Source organism: Oryctolagus cuniculus, chromosome 5 (genome assembly GCF_964237555.1).
Source record: "Oryctolagus cuniculus chromosome 5, mOryCun1.1, whole genome shotgun sequence".
Lineage (NCBI taxonomy): Eukaryota > Metazoa > Chordata > Mammalia > Lagomorpha > Leporidae > Oryctolagus > Oryctolagus cuniculus.
In genome coordinates, this window is record NC_091436.1 from 147,252,331 (window position 1) to 147,273,475 (window position 21,145).

Sequence of the window (21,145 nt, forward strand, 5' to 3'; positions counted from 1 at the left end):
TTATTAGTATTTACCTGATGGCTAGAGATCCTGAACATTTTTTCATAAGTCTGTTGGCCACTTGTATTTCTTCTTTTGAAAACTATATATTCATATCCTTTGACCATTTCTTAACTAGATTATTAGTCTTGCTGTTGTTGAATTTCTTGGGTTCCTTATATATTCTGGATACTAATCTTTTATCAAATGCATAATTTGCAAATATTTTCCCCCACTCTGTCAGTTGTCTTTTCACTTTGTTTCCTTTGCAATACAGAAGCTTCTTGATTTGATGTAATCCTATTGGTCTATTTTTGCTTTTATTGTCTGTGCTTCAGGGTCTTATACAAAAAAAAAAAAAAAAAGAAAGAAAGAAAGAAAAAGTCGTTGCTAATGTCTTAGAGTGTTTCTCCCATGTTTTCCTCTAATAGTTTATGGTTGCAGTCTTAAATTTAAATCCTTGATTGATTTTAAGTTGATTTTTGTATAAGGTGTAAGGTAGGGGTCTTTCTTCAAACTTCTACATGTGGAAATTAGAGGGAATACATTTAAATAGATAAGAAAATATGAGGGTCTCAATGACCACTCGTTCAACCAGTAACAAATAAAAATTAAACATCAAAATACCATTTTTATTAATAATATTCAATATCAATTGATGTGAAAAGAAGCTGAGACTCTCCCATTAGTAATGATATATAAATTTACCCAACTCTATAGAAAAGCAGTTGCATAATACTTCAGAATTCTTAAAAATGTTCATATCATTTATCCTGAAATTCCTTGTGGAAAATCCTTCAATTTGTTTGAAAAGTCTAAGTATATATTAATGTTAACGTGAACTTCAATAGCAAAATATTGAAAATTCCTATATGTTTTTGAGAAATTTAATAGAATATTCAACCAATAAAATTTACAGTATGTGTCAAGAGTTTTAAATAATAAAAGGAAGTGCTAATGGGTTATATGTAGAAAATAAAAAATAGAATTCAGATTCTATTTGCTTTGCTTTCACTTAAAGAGCTGGTTGACTTTAAAAGAATATATAAATATGTATAACTGTTAACAAACATATTAAAGATGGTGAGATTATGAATAACAATTTTTTCTCTTTGTTTTTTTTAAATTTTTATAAGAATATTACTTCTGTAATTGGGAAAATATTTGAACTTGAAAAACTTGAAAACCTATATCCTTTTGATTTTTCTTTTATAGATCCTTTGTGGTAAATGAAATCTATCTAAATATTTACTCCTCAGAAGTGAAATCATTTGTATCTAACATGTGCCAGGCACTATGCTAAGCAATTGGTCACATCTCATTTAATCTTCATGATAACCCTGAAAAATAGATATTAATTCCATTTTTATGTATAAAAACCCAAGGCTCAAGAATTTTTGTAAGCGTCTTGCCCAAGGTCATATGGCTAATAAGAACTAGGACTAGGCTTTTAACACCACATTATTTCCGTGTTATTACCAATACTAGACATGCCTAAAGTGGTCTCCCTTCCAGGCTGAATCATTTATTAAGAAGAAAAATAAATGATGGATTTAATTATTTAAGGAATGAGATTAAAATGCACTTTTAATTTGAGCTTTTACATAGCCGTCATTTGTTTGTTCATTTGGAGATTTAAAGAGCAGGAAACAAATTCAAGAAGCATCTTTCCTAAAGTCATCCTGCATTGTTTCAGCTTCTCAAGTGAGAGCAAAACAATTAGCAAGCTGTGGGAATGGTTAGCAGCCATATTTCCCTGTACACGCCTAGTGTGGTCATAACACCCCAGGCTGTGCAATTTGTTCTCCTCTAATAATGCAGGAAAGGCACTCGGAATCTGCTCTGCAGGCTTCTGCTTCAGTATTTTGTGGTTTGTCTAAAAAGACTGGGCAAAGGACCATTTCTAAAGCAGGGTTAAAATGCCTGAGTTTCTTTTTCTTCTTAGAGTCTAACAATTTGTCAAAAACACCTTACCTGGGAAGTCTGACGTAAGCTTGTTCTTTTCTCTTGCTGCTGTTTTTATTCCTTCCTTCTTTCTTTTATGCCTAACTGAGTAGAAGCCATTTTAAGCACCTTCCTCACTTTTAGGGAAAATCTTCCTCGTCTCACCCAGGAGACGAGGTGAGGGTCTGGTACAGCATTTAGTTTAAGTCACTGCTTGTGATGGCTGCATCCCATAACAGAGTGCCTAGTACGAGTCCTGGCTCCACTTTCAATTTCAGCTTCCTGGTAATGCACATTCTGGGAGGCTTCTTGGGTCCCTGGCACCCACATGGGAGACCAAGATTGAGTTCTAGGCTCCCGGCTTTGGCCTGAAACAGCCTCAGCTGTTGCAGTCATTTGCGGAGTGAACCAGCAGATGAGAAATCATTCAATCTCTCTCTGTCTGTTTTTCAAATAAAATATATTTATAAAAAGCTACTCAGGAGAGTAAAATCAAGCACGTTTGGGCTTTGCTTCAAGGCATCATCTATGTTTGAGCCAGAAGCCAGAGAGAATCTCAGCAATGCCCAAGCAGAGACCTCCATTCTCTCTCTTCTCTCCACTCTTAAAAATCAGGACACAGCTGATTCCGGCCCTGTCCCAAATCTTCCCTTGACAATGGAGACAAAAAGATTATAACTGAACTTCAGTACTCCTGTTATGTGAATGGATAAGTTCTTGCAATGGAGGAATTCCTGCAACCTGAAAAGTCTGTTTTAAACTCTACATGTATGCGTGTTTTTAATAGTTTCCTCTTTCATCTTTGCTTCACACTCTCCTAAAAACTGCACTAGTTCTATTCTCTAGTGCAGTAAGCCAGCATGCTGCTGTGTCTCAGCTCTCCATGTGGGTGCCAGCATCAAAGCCTTGGGCCAATTTTATTTCATTCGTGTTTGCTGTCAGAACAGTGTCTTTATTCCACAATGCCCTTCTCAAATCACCTCTCTGGTGGTTTGATAGAAGCAGCAAGCAGTGGAAAATATCTTTTTAAAAAATCCATGTTATTTCTTTTATGTTTTACCCTGTGAATACTGAATGCACAGCACACTTAGTTCAACAACCTCCTGAGTTCCATTTTTAAGATGAAAAGTACCCTTTATTTCAAATTTCCCTGAGAAAATTGATCCACTCTCCTTCTACAAGGAATTTTTGTTAGAGGGATGGTAGTTTACTCAGATTCTTGGTCCATGCTAAGCATTTTTACAATACCATTTGTTTTAGACTGTCAAATGACATCTAGATTAATTTCATTATGTACAAAATTCTCAAAAGTAAAGATTGATGTTCGTTTAGGGCTGACAAAGCTGTAGAATTTCATCATGACAAGTTTACAAAAGGACAATGAAGGTGGACTCTGAATCCCACCATCCCACTTAACCAGAGTGTAACTGTGCAGTGTTCACAAGGAAACACCTTTTCTTTACTGTATGCATGGTGGGAAGCAGAGTAAGGGGAAATTGCAGTGAGTGAGCAGGTAGTGGGGAGGGATCCATCCTGTTTGTCACATTAAGGATTGTAAAGAATTCATCTCAAAGTGACATTGATGATGCAGGAGATTCAGTTCAGTCCAGACGCAGGCAGATGGCAGCTAAGCCCACGAGTAAACAGGGAATTCAACCCCAGAGAGTGTTGGGAGAAGGGGAGCAGATGCAGCGTGAAGGCCGGTGCTGAGAAGCTGCCTGTGAGGGAGTGGCAATGCTAGCCCACCTTCCCATTGCTCTGTGATCATTAAGGCATCCATCTCAATTGCTTTAACCTGTTCAAAAGCTGGCTTCTGCAGGCCACAGCCAGTCAACTGGATACTGAAGACAATAAACTGTTGTGCAGTTCTGGAATTGACTAAATTGAGAAGAGGACATTCCTAAAGAAGTCAATGGGGTGAGCCCAGCTAACACACCAGCCACACCCTCTATTGCTTCTTGCTTCTCCTCTTACTCAACACCATCACAGAAGGGGGTGCACCCTCAGACCTTCTCCAATCCCTTCGACTTGCTCCATCCACAGATCTACTTCTCTTTGTCATTCACCATGCATATCCTAAGCAGCAGGCACACATTTACTTTGTGTGCTTGGTTTCTGTCTTTCCACCCAGAGGATAAACTCCATGAGAGACTTCTCCTTCACTATTTTATTCTCACTGCCAAACACACTGCCTGGCACACAACAGCACTTTAGTAAGCATGTGTGGAATGCATGAAAGGATAAATGTTTGGGTGCATGAGTGCATGAATCAATAAGATATATTTATGAGTTGCTATCTTACAGATATAGTAAGGTCAGAAAACATATTTTGTTATGTTGCGTTGATTCTGAGACTTTCTCATATTTTAGCATCCTTGAAATGACATGGAACTTACAATTAATGGAATTTAAAGATATAATGTAACAGTTTTTTTCATTTGTAACAGTACATAATGGTGCATCCTACAATCATCAGTATCTATAAAGTGTTATAATAACAAATCATGGCCAATATAAAGACAAATAATACATACACAGATGCTGTCATGCAAAGCTTCCCAGGTTCCTTCAGACTGGGGCTTTTCAAACTTTTTATGAGAATAGTCTTGTTTAAAATGCAATTTGTTCAAAGGAATTTAGTCTTTTAAAGCCTGCCAATCTTTGTAGCACAGGTGAGCCTCTACCCTTACTTTGATAAATAGTCCATACAACAAAGATTTTCAAATGCTTCTTCATCCTTAGGAAGAAGACTGGAAAGATTCCAGTAACTTTTACCAAATTATTGGAGGTCTGATCTTCAAAATAAAATGACCCAGTGAGACATAGATCCTTTGCCTACAATCATTCATTACTGTTCCTTTAGGAGACACATTATAGTGACTGCCAAGCACTTCCACCGAGTGGGAAACAGTGAGAAAATGATCTGTATTTCATATTAGTGTCCTGTGGCCACATCCACATCAGAAAGTATAATTGTTGGACCACAGGGATATTATCCCAGAGTAACCACAGTAACATTTGGGTGGATTTGCAGAAGGATTTGGGTGGATTTAGCAGTTCTCAGGTGAACAAAGGCTGAGAAGGAGGACGTTCTAAACAGGAGGAATAACATATGCAAGCAGGTAGATATAAATGTCACCTCAAATCCCTTTCGGAGGCAGAGAGTCAATCAACAGTTACAAATGAGAATATTAATACCACCTTCTTTTGTAAAAGCCTTCATTTATTAAATCAGATATTTTTTGACTATGTAATACTTTCCCTATAACCATCCATGAAAATGAGAAAAATACTTGTGGTGGGAGCCTCTAAGAGAGCACCCAGTTGTCCTCCCCTCCTGGGACTCAGGTCTTTGTGTCCTCTGTGCCCCCGAGTATGGGATGGTCCTACTGACTGGCTTCTTTTTTTAAGGATTTATTTATTCATTTATTTGAAAGGCAGAGTGATAGAGAGGGAGAGACAAAGAGATTTCCCATCCACTAGATGCCTCCCCAAATGGTTACAACAGCCAGGGCTGGGCTAGGTTGAAGCCAGGATCCTGGAACGCTGTCCATTGTCTCCCACATGGATGTCAGGGATCCAAGAACTTGGGCCATCTTCTGCTGCCTTCTCAGACACATTAGCAGGGAGCTGATTTAGAAGCAGAGTAGCAGAACTTGAATCAGTGCTCCTATATTGGATTCTAGCATTACAAGAAACAGCTTAACCCTCTGTGCCACAATACCAGTCCCATTAACTGGCTTCTCACAGATAGAAAGTCATAAATGTGTGAAGATGTCACTGTTAAGATCAGGTTCCCAAATGACTTGCTTTCATCTTGCTAATTCCTCTGCTTTGTATCCACTAGCGCTGAGGAATGCTGTCCTGTGAGCAGCTGCCACACTGTGCGCAGTCCTACTGAGGTCCACACACAGAAGTCTGCAAAGAACCAAGTCCTGCCAATTGTGAGGATGAGCCCAGAAGCAGCTCTATCCCACACCCCCAAGTCAAGGCATCAGAGGAGACCCCTCAGCTCTGGTGGAGACTTTGACTGCCTCAAGAGAGAGCTGGAAACAGATTTAAGATCCACGGTATCCATGGAGTAGTAAATGTTTCAAACAGCTTAGTTTGGGGTAACCTATCACATGCCAATAACCAAATACTCTTTTTTGGGGGGTCATGTTATATTCTCTCATTATATCCTTGACAACTAGAAAGGTAAGTATTTTACTCCCATTTTACAGATAAGGAAACTGAACTCAAGGACTTCTGTGACCTGAAAAGGTCATCAGATTCAGACATGGTACCAGTGAGGCTCACACCCAGCCTCCTAGCTCATTCCTTTCAACCACATTTGCAGCAGCATTAACAGTTAGTGATCTGCAGAACTGGGTCCCCATCTTAACTCTACCCAAACACTATACAAGCCTCTGAGTAGCTCGACTAAGCCATCTGGATATTAGGTTCTTCATAGGATGATAATGTGGTTGATTTGGGGATTGTTAGAGTCCACCTTAGCTCAAAATTTCCCCATTTTGTAAAAGGAAGATGAAAAGATATAACTGAAATTATCTTGATGGTTAGGGTATCATCAAGAAAACTACCTTTCTCTCAGCCCAGTCTGTCCACTCCTCCTGTGCTAATCATATATACTGCTCTTGTTGCCCTAACCACCCTCTCTGGGTGTCCTGTCTTTGAGCTTGTTCTACAGGAACAATCTCCTGCTATGACCTTCACAGATCCAGAAATGCCCAGCTTTTAAATAGCAGATGACATTTAGCAGGCCAGTTTCTATTAGCTGACTCTGTTCATGAGAAGTATGAAGTTATCTATGCTCAGAAAATCATAATCTTATTTTGTGACTTACCCCCTTTTAGCTAATACCAGGAGCAACACCAAGAGAAAATCAATATAAAATATATTTCTTGACTACTTATTCAAAGACTGCACCATTACATTACCAGTTAACAGTGCATTATAAGAAATGTGACTACCTTTATTATAACAGATTTTTAGCAATATACACAGGAGAGAAGTGAGAGAATGCACTGTACCATTATGAATCTGTCAGTCACACATCTAAAAGACATCAGTTCCATCTTGAACAAAATTTCCTGCCACTCAGAAATCATGTTTAACATTAATCTGTTATTCTGATCTGTACTCACTAGATTTTTGATGGACAGGTGAACTTATAAAATTTTCAATACAGCTATTTTCTGCAAAGCTAAAACTTGGAGCTAAACTTACTCTTTAGTGAGAATTAACCATAATTACCTAATGTCCATTTCCATTGTTCATTCTTCTCTTATCATATTACTATGAATAGTAGTGAGATGCACAGAGACATTCGAAGCACAGGCAGTCTGCTCAAGATTATAGCCAAATAACTGCTGCAAAATTAAGAGCAAAAACTACACTACAGCACTATCACAAATCAGAACTAAATTTAGCTACTCACAGATGCCAACAACACATTTTAAATACTTACCTTTCCTAAGGTGGGATAAAGATGAATAAATAAATAAAAATTCACAGTTCCATGTTCACAGCACAGAATAAAAGAATCTGTTTTCCATGCAATGACATTCTAAATGGAAATAAGCAATTACAAGGTGGGCATTTGGTGCAGCTGTTAAGTTGCCACTTGAGACACCTGCATTCCATATCAGAGTGCCTAGGTTCCAGTTCTGGCTCTGCTTCTCATTCCATTTTCCTGCTAATGCACACCCTGGCATGCAGCAGATGATGATGGCTCAAGAAATGAGGTTCCTGCCACCCATATGGAAGGCCTGGGCTGCGTTCTGGGCTCTTGGCTTTGGTCTGGCCCAGCCCTGCCTCTTGGAAGTGAACCAATTAGGAAGTGAACCAGTTGATGGCAGATCTCTCCCCATCTGTCTCTCTCTCTCTCTCTGCCTTCCAAGTAAATTGAAAATAAATAAAATTTTTTGAAATACAGTTAAGATTTAAAAAACAAATAGGAGATCAAAATTAACTCTCAAACAACCAGAGAAATAAAAGTAAATATAATTTGTCTACTTGTGAACCTTAGCATCACTGGAAATATAGTAATTCCAGAGGAACCCTCCCGATATGCCCAAGTGGACACTTGCTTTTGTTCTCTCACTCCCCCTTGACCAAGGACCAGTACTACTTGGTGATTTCACAGGTTGAGGCTACCTTCAATATTTAGAATTCAGAAATAACCTCTTTCACAAGGGTTATGTACTTTTTGCTTTCCCAAGTCACTAGGAGGTATTCAAAAATCAAGAGCACCTTTGTAACCAATGCAAGTACTTAACATATAATGGTATTTTCATATTGCAGGGTATTTTAATAAATTATCTAGTAAGGAACATATTAATAATTTAAAATGTCTTCAGTGTTTACCTGATGCACAAATGTAACTGAATATCTTATCTTTTTACTTGCTAACACTGACAACCCTACTGTCAAGCCCTGAGAGACAGTACAAATGTAGCCAGTTAGTTGGGACATAATTGAGATAAGAATTCAAATCTCAATACATATAACTCTGAGCACCTTCCACACAGGAATAAACCTAGGAGGAAAGTTACAACTACTCCAATCCAAGAAGCAAAGCAAAGCATAAAGTTGTAGAAATGGATAGGGCAGAAGAAGTAGAGGATGAAATACATCTTCCCAACTGACCAAAAAATATTTTTAATTATTTGAATTAAATTATTTGAAATTTATCAAACTATTTGAATTTTATTCAAATTATTTGAAAATTATCAAAATAAACGTCTCTTTTAATTTTCCAAAAGCATCTCTTCTAGCAGGGGCCCATACCCACATTATATTATTTTCACCAAAATCTTGTCTTTCATCTAGAGCTGAAAACTTGCAAGATGTCAGAAAGAAGTTATCCAAGTCCAAATCTTATTAAGTGTTAACGTGGGATGCAGATTCAGCACCTCGGATAGCGGTTGCTCTTGTGGGGGAGGAGGCACACTCCTTTGTTCTTACTACTCTTGAGTTCTGAGACTTTGGAGAGTTGTGTAAGTAGCTGTATGTCCTCGCAGGTTGCCAATTGGTATAATGGATCAGATCACCAACGTGGCAAATAAGGTTTCCAAACAGATATCTGACACCAACATCCAACTATAGGTCTTTTTTTCTCTGTCTAAACCTTTTTCTCCATTTTCAAATTATCTTCCATTTACTTATTTTCTTTTTTCTTTTTATTTTTTGCACAGATTGGCATGCATATTGTATAGTCCTGATGAAGACCACATAATAAAAATAATGCTGTAAATGAAAGGTCAAAATTCCTGAAAGCAGAACTAAAGAAACAGATGATGGATTAGTGGTTGTCAAGCATTGAGGATGAGGGAAAGGGTTAGCAACAAGAGGGAACAAGAGAATGATGGAATGTTCTCTATCTTGATTATAATGATGACTGAATATTTTATACACTCAACAGAGCTCCCCGGACTGTATAAAGATGCTTCAAAAAGTCCATGGAAAATGAAATTTTAAAATAAGCTTATTTTGGTATAAAAATGTTTTGAAGTCCACATACAGGCATTTTCTTAATATGCCTTCTCCCACAGACATTCTGAAAGCCCCTTGCATGCAAGATTTTCAAAATTTCTCTGTACCAAAATTAAGCCCAGTTTTTTACTCCATGGATTTTTTGAAGTATGCTCGTGTATTATAAATGGTGATTTATACTTCTGTAAACTATACTTCCGTAACTGTGATGAAAAAATAAAAAGATGTCACAGAAAAGAAGGGGAGTAATTTGGAAAATAGGTACCAAATCTGAGACAGAAAAAAAATAAGTTCATAATGTTACATAGTGGGGTGACTGTGGTTCACAATAACCTAGTATACATTCTTTGAACAAATAGAAGCACCGAGGCTCCAATGATAAAGTAATGACAAAGAGGAGGAAATGGTAATTACACTGATCCATGAGCTTTGTATATGTGTCCTGAAATATTACATTGTATCCCATAAATATTAGCAAAATATGTTAGTCCAACATTTTTTCATGTTTAAAAAGGAAATAAATTTTTTTAAAAAAATGCATGCCTGCCAAATTTCCCTGCTGCCCACATGCTAAATTCCTTTAAGGCAGCAGCTAAATTAGTTGTATACTATGAATACTTCATTTAAAGAGGGGTTATAACAAACTAGAGATAATCCCAGATGCTGGAGATGAGGATTTAGGGGCTGGACCTTTCACTCTCCCTTTAGCAGGCAGAATTTGAGCCAGTGAGTGGAAGAAGGAGAAAAGTGGAATTGAATTATGCAAGAATAGAAGTTACCACTTTATTTCTGGGGGAAGGTATACAAATAGTAGCTGAATAACATCCTGTCAGGGATTATACTAAAGAGATGTGGGGGTTAAATGAGCACTAAATGAGGTGTCAAATAACATCCTTAACAACCCTGAAATTCTATTGGATTTACCCAAATTCACATTTATTTGTCATGCCTTATTCTCAGTGTGCCTTCATAATGTATTACTTTCCAAAAAGCAATTAAAGGGTTACTCTCTGGTAAGTAATCATGGCTGTTTTCTCCTTAAAAAATATATATATATATATATATATATATTTATTACTTCAAATGAATTCCTCATTACATTAATAATGATTTCCTTTATATGAGGACAATATTTGCATTAACTTTATTACTTAAAAGTGTAGAACAAGTCGTTCTATGCATAATGAAGATCCAGGAAGGACCTTTGTATTTCTTCCATGTTTTCTACAGAAATAGTACTAATATCTTCAATTGTTCAAAACAAGCTATCCTCTTTCCAAGCCAAGAAAAATCTCATTCCGAACGGACTAGTGTGAATTTAAAAGTAACAATCCACAGACCCCTAGATTTTGCATTTTTCCTTCTGTGGAAAACAGAGTCATTCTCTTTTCTATTCTCTAGGGTCACATAGTAAAAAAAAAAAAATTGAATATTTAACTCACTCCAATGGATTTGGGATCTCTCAACATAATCTTCTGAGTAGAATAAAATTGCCAATGCTGGGAATGCTACACTGTGCCCTTTTACAATGATTATCAAATACAGGATACACTTTTCTCAAGTTACTCTTTCATTTTAAGTAGATCAACAATTGCTTGACTATTAAAATTACTTGAAAGCCAAATGATGCATACAAATCTCATAACAATTGTGAGCTTAGATTTGTACTTTACTGCATTCTAGATAAATCACTGCAAAAGATTTTAAAGGCGTCTCTGAAGAAATCATATTATGTCATTTAAACTTTGCTCTTGTTATTTTCATAAGAACTAAGCTTCTAAGCATTGTTTAAGGTAATGTGTTCCCTTTGCTGGTTTAAATATCAAGGTTATATTAAAAACAAAGTCTAGATTTCTTCCCTAGTTAGTGTATATTAAATACATTGTTAATAATGAAATCTGGCCCAAATTTTAAGAAAAATCATTTTTCTCTGCCTTTAAGTGTTTTAAGACCTTTCCTTTTTTTCTTATTTTTAAGGCCCTCTTAAGTGTTCCAACAAGAACAGAAATTTTCTGACAAAAGGAAGGGAAGATTCAATTTTTGATAAAAATTTAAGTCACCATACAGGGAAAATTATAATTGATCTTTATAATTGAGTTAAGCAAGCTTATAAAAATAAATTTAAAACAAGGAAAGTAACAAAATCAATTAAAATAATTAAAATTATAAAATACATGTTTGCAAATTTCAGGTTTGTTCTCTTTGCTTGAAGTCAAGTTTCACATACAGAATACAAAAACCACTGATCATTGACGAAGAAATACAGACTTTCTCACCTTTATCATTAAAGTACTAAATATAAAAAAACCTGTTAAGTGATACAATGACTAGAGTAAGAAGCAAAAAGCAAAATACCATATTTAACTTAAAGCCAAGGTTCTCAAGCTTCAAAGTGCATGAAAGCCACCCTAAGGGCTTTGTCAAAGCACAGAATACGGGACTCCACCCTCAAGGTTTCAGATTCAGCAGGTCTGTGTGGGACTCAAGAATCTGCATGTCTAACTAAAACTTCCCGTGTGGTGCTAATGCTGCTAGGCTAGAGCCAGATTGGAAGAACCACTGCCATTGAGAGAAGATAATGGCTACGAATGTAGCAAGAACAGCACAGGAGCCTTCCATGACAAAAGGCAGGCTTAATGGTGAAGGCTCTGGTGAAAGGTATCTGGATTTAAATCTCACCTTCTAAGTCTCGGAATTTTTCATCCATAAAATGGGTATAATAATTCCAACCTTATTGTTACCATTAATCACCTCTAAAATGGGGATAATGACACCTCTGTCATTCTTTCAAATTACTAGGCATAGTGCTTGAATGTTGTCAAAAAATACTTGGCTAATGTTCTTTGCTGTAATCTTAGGATAAACATACAGCATACACAAAACATTTTCTTAAAGAGAGAAGGTTATATTGAATGATCCTTAAGACTTACTGTTGTAAAATTCTTTGGTCCTAAGTCTATTGTCCATCCTCCTTATGTAAGACAATTTAACATTTATACAATTTCCTATCGATCATTCTTTGCTAAGTAATCTTTCTATGCTTTCATAAAAAGAAAAGCGACACACTCCCCTGCTTTCCTCCTTGCATTAGGCTCCCAATGCAGTAGAGGAGAAAGACCATACACAAGTTGAACAGTTTAATAAGAATGATAGCATATGTTGAAGTGTTACAGGTAGTGGTTCAGAGATTAAGTTACATAGTAGTGGGAAAAAAAATGTAGGCTAACTTCAAAGAGAACTTGAACCTTAAGCTTCATCATCATCATCATCATCATCATCATACAACTTTTTTAAGCTTCCAGAGAAATCTGTATGTGTTAGCTCAGATATTATTTCATTTTATAAGTTTAAAAAAAGCACAGAGGGACCGGTGCCGTGGTGCACTTGGTTAATCCTCTGCCTGAGGTGCCAGAATCCCCTATGGGCGCTGGTTCTAGTCTTGGTTGCTCCTCTTCCAGTCCAGCTCTCTGCTGTGGCCTGGGAAAGCAGTGGAGGATGGCGCAAGTGCTTAGGCCCCTGTACCCGCATGGGAGACCAGGAGAAGCACCTGGCTCCTGGCTTCGGATCAGCGTAGCTCTGGCCGTTGCGGCCATTTGGGGAGTGAACCAATGGAGGGAAGACCTTTCTCTCTGTCTCTCTCTCTCTCTCTCTCTCTCTCTCTCTCACTGTCTGTAACTCTACCTGTCAAATAATAAATAAAATCTTAAAAAAAAAAAAGCACAGAGGGTGCAAATCAATTTAACCAAAGCCACACAGCTAACATGGTGGGAACGAATACCTACAGAGAGCTCCTCAAACAACATCACACACTGTTCTCATCATTCCAAAGGGGAAACAGCAATTTAACCAAGGGCATGGAGGAAAATCTTCAGTGTACGGTAGTCAAGGAGTTGAAATGATCCTTCTGTACTGAGAGATTTAATTTAGTAATTATTAGCCACAAGATTAGTTGGAGTTAGAGCTGGGAGACACCAGATGATAATTAGTATGATATCTCTAAATCCATTTTGAGAGTGTACATTTTATCTTGAGGTCACTGCACAGTTACTGAAAATTCACTGTTTATCTGGGTGCATGCCAAATTTTAGAAGAAAGGTGATCTCTTCATTCATTCACTCACTCAATGATAATTGAATGGGTACTGAATAAGCACCAAGTTTTGTGCTAGGTTCTGGGCTCACAAAGATGAATAAGACATAATCCTATTTTCAAGGATCTCTCTAGCAGGAAAGAGAGCAGTACACATTAAAAACTACAATGCCATATGATACAGGTGATACTAAAAGCAGAATGTAGTTGAGTGAAAACCTATATTAAACTGTCAAAAAACTTACTTGTAGTGTTCTCCCCCATTCAAGTAGATTTAGCATTAAATAAGTTTCCAATGAGTGTATCGAATTCATTCATTCCAGCTAAGAGAATTCAAAATCACACTTTGGTATGAATCCTCGAAAGTAGCTGTTTGTGCTTGAACAGCAATGAGGTTCCTCCAACAGAGTAAGGCAAGGAGCAGGAAGATCTGCGTATAATACGGTATGCATATGCTGGATCCTCAAAGATGAATAGAAATACATCCAGCAGATTAGGGGAGAAAGCATCACACACATTGCAAAGCCCAGGGCCCTGCGATAGCCTGGTCTATTAAGAGATTTGCCAGATGGCTGGGTTTGCTAACATGAAGCCAAGATTGACAATAGCTATGGCCCTGGACTATGGCCATTGCAGTGGAACTGGATAATGAATGATATGTGTGCTTCTTAGAGAATTTAAGTGAAATTATCTACATCAACTGCTTAACGCTATCCCTGGCATGTCCTGGATTCTCACTGTGTTAGTTACTCTCTTCCTTCTTTACTTCATACCAATTTCTTTTACAAAGATATGCATGAGTTTGAATAAAAATACTTTCTTTTCATTCACCAACACCACAGTTTAAGAATTTCAGATGTGATGTGGGCATCTGACACAGCAGTCAAGAAGCTTCTTGGCACACCTGCATCTTCCAGCTCCACTTCTGATTCCCGCTTCCTGATAATGCGCGCTCTGGGAACAGAAGGTAATATGACAGCTCAAACAGCTGTGCCCCTGCCACCCATGTAGGAGATGCAGGTGGAGTTCTGGGCTCTGGGCTTCTACCTGGCCCAGCCCTGGCTGTTGCAGGTATTTTGGAGTGAACCTGTAGATGGGAAATCTCTCTCCACTTGTCTCTCTGCTTTTCAAATAAAATAAAAATACATATTTAAAAAATTTAAAAGTCAGGTTGACTTTGTTCAGATTTCTTAGCAGCCTTTTAAAAAATGTGTACTATTACCTAAACTTAGAATTTCTTCCACTCCTGGGTACACTTTCATGAGCCATGGAGGTTCCTCTGAAACCCAGAATTCTGGTGCAAACAGGAGTTTGATTCCCATGAAGCTCTGGAGTCAGAATCCCAGTTGTCAGCCCCAGCCTCTGGCAGAACACTAGCTCCATATATAAGCCTGACACACGGCCAGGTTTGAGGATCACAGAGACAGCACCAGGAATTCGTACAGCGTTTTCCCATTGTGGATGCAGTACCCACATTTGCTAATAATGGTTTAAAGAAGTATTTATTTATAGTTCCCTTTTTTGAGGTAAAATTCATAGTCTGTGAAGTGCAGAACCTGACATTTTGAGTCCAAAGGGCTTTGATGAGTCTTGAGAAATACTCAAGTGATCCATCTTCCATTGAGATACGGGACAGCTCCATCATCTGGAACAGCTCCTTCATGTTGCATCCCAGTATGTCCCTTCCCCTGCCTCCCAGAGGCAAACACTCTTCCTATTATCACTGATTAGTTTTGTTTATTTTAGGACTTTGCCTAAATGGAATCCTAACAATATATACGTTTGTGTCTGACTTCTTTCACACACACACTTGATTTTTGTCACGAGTCATCCATATTATTATCCATAGTACATTTCTTTTATTGTTGCGAAGCATTCCATCATGGAAACATATCATGATTTCTTTATCCATTCTCCTGCTGATGGTCATTTGGACATTCCCTATCTTAAGTAATTATGAATAAAGCTATTATGGACATTCTTATAAAAGAATTTTTGTGGACATACTGTTTTTTAATTTTTCTGTTTCTCAATTTTAATTTTGTTTGTGTATTTGGAAGGCAAAGAGACAGAGGGAAGAGAGAGCAAGAGAGAGAGATCTTCCATTCATTTGTTCACTCCCCAAATACCTGCAACAGCTAGCAGTAAGTTTTTTTTAAGGTTTATTTATTTATTTGAAAGGCAGAGTTACAGAGAGGCAGAGACAGACAGAGAGAGAATCTTCCATCTACTGGTTAACTCCCCAGATAACTGCAATGGCTGGAGCTGCACCAGGAGCCAGGAGCTTCCTCCAGGTCTCCCACATGGGTGCAGGGGCCCAAGGACTTAGGCCATCTTCCACTGCTTTCCCAGGCCATAGCAGAGAGCTGGATCAGAAGTGGAGCAGCCAAGACTCAAATGGGTGCCCATATGGGATGCTGGCACTGCAGGCAGAGGCTTCACCCACTACACCACAGTGCCAGCCCCTACCAGTAAGTTAAGCAGAAGCCAAACGCCAGGAACTCAATCTAAGTTTCCCACATGAGAGGCAGGGACCCAAGTACTTGATAATCACCTGCTGCCCCTCAAGCTGTGCATTAGCAGGAAGCTAGCATCTCAGGCTTTAGGCACTCTGATATGGGATGCAGGCATGCCGACCAGTGTTTTAACTGCCCCCTATATTTTTGTTTATCGTGAGTTAATACCTATGAGTGGATATGGGGAGTCATGAGGCTGGTATAGGTTTAATTTTATAAGAAACAGCCAGAGGCTGATATTGTAGCACAGTGGATTAAGCAGATGCTTGTGATGTGTTCAAGTCCTAGATGCTCTGCTTCTCTGCTTCCCATCCAGCTTCCTACTAACGTGCCTGCAAAGGCAGTGGGAGATGGCTCAAGTTCTTGGGGCCCTGCTACCCATGTGCAAGATCCAGAAAGAGTTCTGAGCTCCTGGCTTTGGCCCAGGTGAGCCCCAGTTATTGCAGCCATTTGGGGACTGCATAAACAGGTAGAAAAACCTCTGTCTCTTTCTCTCCCTCTCTCTCTCCCTCTATTGCTTTCCCTCTCAAATAAATAAATAAACAAATCCTTTTCAAAAACTATAAGAAACAGCAAAACTCCTTGCATTAAATACTTGAAAATGTTCTATGTACTTTACAACTTTTCCTCTGGCCAAAGGTGGTTTTATTATGGCCTCTTTCCAAGAATGAAGCTGAGCAAAAATTAGGACTCTCCCCTTTCAGCTAGTGGGAGCACTGTTTGCTGAGAATGGCATTGATGCACTCGGTCTTTCAAGTCCCCTCCCCACAGCTGCAGTATCCTGTGGCTCATGAATGGGATGTACACAATCACAAGAAAACTCAGCAAAAAATTCCTAAAACACCCATGTTCAAAAACCAGTGCTGGAACTGGCATTGTAGTACAGTGAGCTAAGCTGCCACCTGTGACGCTGGCATCCCCTATCAGAGCACTGGTTTGCATCCTGGCTGTTCGGCTTCGGATCCAGCTCCCTACTGATGTGCCTCTGAGAGCAGCAGAAAGTGGCCCAAGCACTTGGACCCCTGTACTCACATGGGAAACTCGGATCTGGGTCTGGGTTCCGGCTTCAGCCTGGCCTAACCTCAGCCATTGCAACCACTTGCAAAGTGAAACAGTGAACAGAGGATCAACTGATAATCATTCTCTTCCCCTCCTCCAAAATGGAAAATCTTCAGAAAAAAAAGCAATGCTTACACTTCCAGTGGACCATCCAGAAAAAACACCTACAAGATCCACGTCCTCACAAACTGAAATTTTTGTAGTTCAAAGAATTGAATTAGGACAAGTGACAGGTATCAGTCCTAGAAAAAAAGATAACAAAAGCCTTGAAGCAATTTTATCATTTTGTCAGCTTCACACCCCACCCCTCAACAACAGTTTCTTTCCATTTGTTCCAGGCATGTATTTTATTACCTGATATATGCTGGGGATGGGCATAGAAGAACGAGAAGAGAACAGCTGTGATAATGACAATTTCTTTCCTTCCAAGTAATGCCAGTTTGGTAACAGTGACAAAACTCTAGCACTTTATCATAATTCTCCCTTTCCAGAGAGTGGACACGTTACCTGAGTTTCATTTCCCCAAAGTGCACTCCTCAGCACTTCAATATGGTGTTAGAGCACACTTATTTTATCATACAGCAGAGAAAAATGAGCCAAAAACACAGGTCTGCTCCATCTGCCAGCTATGGAAGGGAAGATGGCATAGAAGAATTTGTGCATACATGTTATAGACAAAATAAACAGAGAATGTTCTGGAAACATTAAAGGGTCAAGCCCAGGGTTTTCCTGATGGTGGTCTGTGACACAGAGCACATCCTCCCAAATGTAGGGTGACTGTGGGGATGGAGAGAGTATTATTTGAGGTAGAACAGAAATGAAAAGTGTTCATTTAGAGAAATTCCATGGTTACAACCTTGTATTCCAAAGCCCTCACTTTGGAGTAGTCTGTGTTTGAAAAGCCTTTCTTAGTAACTGAGTCTCCTCCCCTCTTCTTCGACAACAGGTCCCAACTTCTCCCAATTAAAAAGCAAATAAGAGGCAGGTGTTTGGAAGAGTGGCTAGGATCAGCCTGAGACACCCACACCCTATATCTGAGCGTCTAGTTTTGAGTTTCACCTCCACTCCTGATTCCAGCTTCCTGCTAACTGCACCCTGGGAAGCAGCAGTACCCAGGCCCCTAGCACTCACATAGGAAACTTGGATTGAGTTTCAAGCTCCTAGCTGTAGCCTGGCCCAGCCCCAGCAGTCACAGGCATGTGAGAAATGAACAAGTAGACAAGAAATCTCTCACTCTCACTCTGCCTTTCAAACAAAATGAAATTTTAAAAAATTAGAATTATACAAAGTAACTAACATAAAAAAAAACACAAGAAGGATACAATTTATAGCTCCTATCTCAATAGTAATACAGAATTACTCTGCAGGTGACCTTGCACCAGTTGTTAACTGGGGAGGAGAAAGAGCAGATCTCAGAACAGAGGCAGAACCACAGGCCCCACAAGCATCCACAGCCTCACTGCCCTGCCCTGGATCTCTCCTCCCCACCCAATGCCTCTTTTTTTTTTTTTGGTTGGTACAATCTCCTTCTCTCCTCTTCTGCTCATCCTGGGCAGCATCTCAGGGAGGTGGCAGTGGGGCACCCGCCTGAGGGGTAGGGTGATGAATTCAGAAACACAGGATCAGCAGAGAGATTAGGCTGTCAGCCTGAGAAGCACTTTCCTGCTGAAGAGGAGATAAGCAAGCAAAGGTGATGAGAACACTAGTCAGGCAGATGGTGTGTGAGATTTGGAAAGCAGGAAGAAAGGGAAGGTTGTGGGGTATGGGCGAGAGAAAGGCTTTGGGGAGCTACTGGAAAGAGAAAATGGTGTCAGTCAGTGTTTGGGGTGACTCTGCCCTTGACCAACTAACTGCCTGTGTGATCACTAGGAGGCTGGGCACAGGAGGAATACACTGGCCCCAAAGGAGAGACCTGTGCCTGGGCAGGTGCAGGGGGCTACAGCATCAGGCTCATGAGGCCAGGGTCATGTTCTAGACCCATGCACCCTCACTCGATCATTTCCCAGGTCACACATTCTTCTCCTCAGTCAGCCAGCTGTGAGCAGTCCCATGGAGATCGAGACTGTGCCTGACACATAGAGGGCATTCCACAATCATTTATCAAAGTCCATAGAGCAATACTACTCCCCCAGCTTCTGGTAAAGTGATCCAAAGCACCCAGTGGCAGGTCTTGTTTTCAAACACAGTGGAGCTGAGGGAGGTAATTAAAACCAAACTTAACCCTACAAGAAGTGTATTGGAGATTTTTTGTAGCAGGGAGAAATAGCAAATGCCATATTATGTGGATGTCCCAATGGGTAGGCCAGGTAATAATGAGAGTGGGCACACGCCCGCTCCACAAACCCTACTCACCCTCCCTTCTTTCAGGAGTCTCTGGGCTCCTGTCACTCACTAGGGCTCAGAACACAATCTAAAGGCACTGCTGCTGCAAAACATATCGAGGCAAACAGCAAGCTTCAATGCCTTCAACAAAAAAGGAATGAAGACAAAACAAGAATCATACAGAATGCCACCCATTTAAAAAAGAAGGTAAAAACTCAACACAGAAACCAACACCCAATGAAAATATGGGCAGATGCAGACCTTTGGCCTAGCAATTAAGACATCAATCACAAGGCCTGTATCCCTTGTTGGAGTGCCTGGGTTTGACTTAGATCAAGCTCCTGACTCCAGCTTCCTGCTAGTGTAGACCCCAGGAGGAAGCAATGATGGCTCAAGTAGTTGAGTTCCTGCCACCCATGTGGGAGGCCTACATTGAGTTTCTGGCTCCCGTATTAGGCTTTGGGGCTATTGGTTGCAGGTATCTGAGGAGTGAATCAGTGGATGGGAGCACTTAGGCTCACTCACCACTAAAATTAGGGAAATGCAAATTAAAACCGCAATGAGGGTCAGTCATTGCACAGTTGTTTGGGATACCCACATCCCATTTCAGAGAGCCTGGTTCAAGTCCCAGCTCCTCCACTTCTAATGCAGCTTCTAGCTAAATGTCACTGTGCAAGACAACAGATGATGGTTCAAATACTTCCATCCCTGTCACATATGCAGGACACATGGTTTGAGTTCTGGGCTCCTGGCTTCAGCCTGGTCCAATGCTGGCTATTGTGGGTGTTTGAAGAGTGAACCTACAAGTAGAAGATTTCTCTCTCTCTCTCTCTCTCTCTCTCTCTTTCTCCCACACACACACTTTCAAATAAAGTGAAAATAAATGAATAAACAAATATTTTTTAAAACACAATGAGATACCACCTCATACTCCTTAGAATGTCTACTATGAAAAAAACAAAAGCAAAACAGAAAATAGCAAGGACTGAGAGGGCTAAGAAAATGTTTGAACTCTTGTGCACTTTTGGTGGGAATGTAAAATGGTGTAGCCACTATGGAAAACAGAAAAAAGAAAATTAAATCTAGAATAACCATGTGATCCAACCATTCCACTTATGGTTATATACATAAGATAATCAAACAGAGGTACTTGAAGAAATATTTGTGGGGCTGGTGCTGTGGCGTTGTGGGTAAGGCCACCACCTGCAGTGCCAGCATCCCATGTGGGCGCCGGTTCGAGTCCTGGCTGCTCCACTTCCGATTCAGCTCTCTGCTATGTCCTGGGAAGACAGTAGAAGATGGCCCAAGTCCTTAGACCCCTGCACCCATATGGGAGACCCAGAAGAAACTCCTGGCTCCTGGCTTTGGGTTGGCACAGCTCTGGCCATTGCAGCCAGCTGGGGAGTGAACCAGCTGATGGAAGACCTCTCTCTCTCTCTCTCTCTCTCTGCCTCTCCTTCTCTCTCCGTGTAACTCTTGCAAATAAAATAAATAAATAAATCTTTTTAAAAAAGAAAAATTTGTATACCCATATTCATAGCAGTTTTATTGACAATAGCAAAAATAATAGAAACAGCCCAAATGTCCATTAATGGATGAATGGGTAAATAGCATTTGCTATGTACATACAATAGAATACTATTTAGCCTTAAAAAGGAGGCATTCTGACCCATGCCACAGTATGAGTTAAACTTGTGCACATGCTGGCCAAAACAAATCAGTTAAAAAGGACAAACATG

At 39.6% G+C, this 21,145-nt stretch overlaps 1 protein-coding gene across 1 annotated transcript in view; it reads right to left on the reverse strand.

Annotated features, from left to right (window-relative positions):
* MBOAT1 (membrane bound O-acyltransferase domain containing 1) overlaps positions 1-21,145 on the reverse strand; it is a 273,642-nt gene that overhangs the window by 33,644 nt on the left and 218,853 nt on the right. The window contains exon 13 of the transcript XR_011388755.1: positions 17,220-17,326. The gene's annotated coding sequence lies outside the window, so the exon portion shown is untranslated. The remainder of the gene's footprint in view (positions 1-17,219; positions 17,327-21,145) is intronic.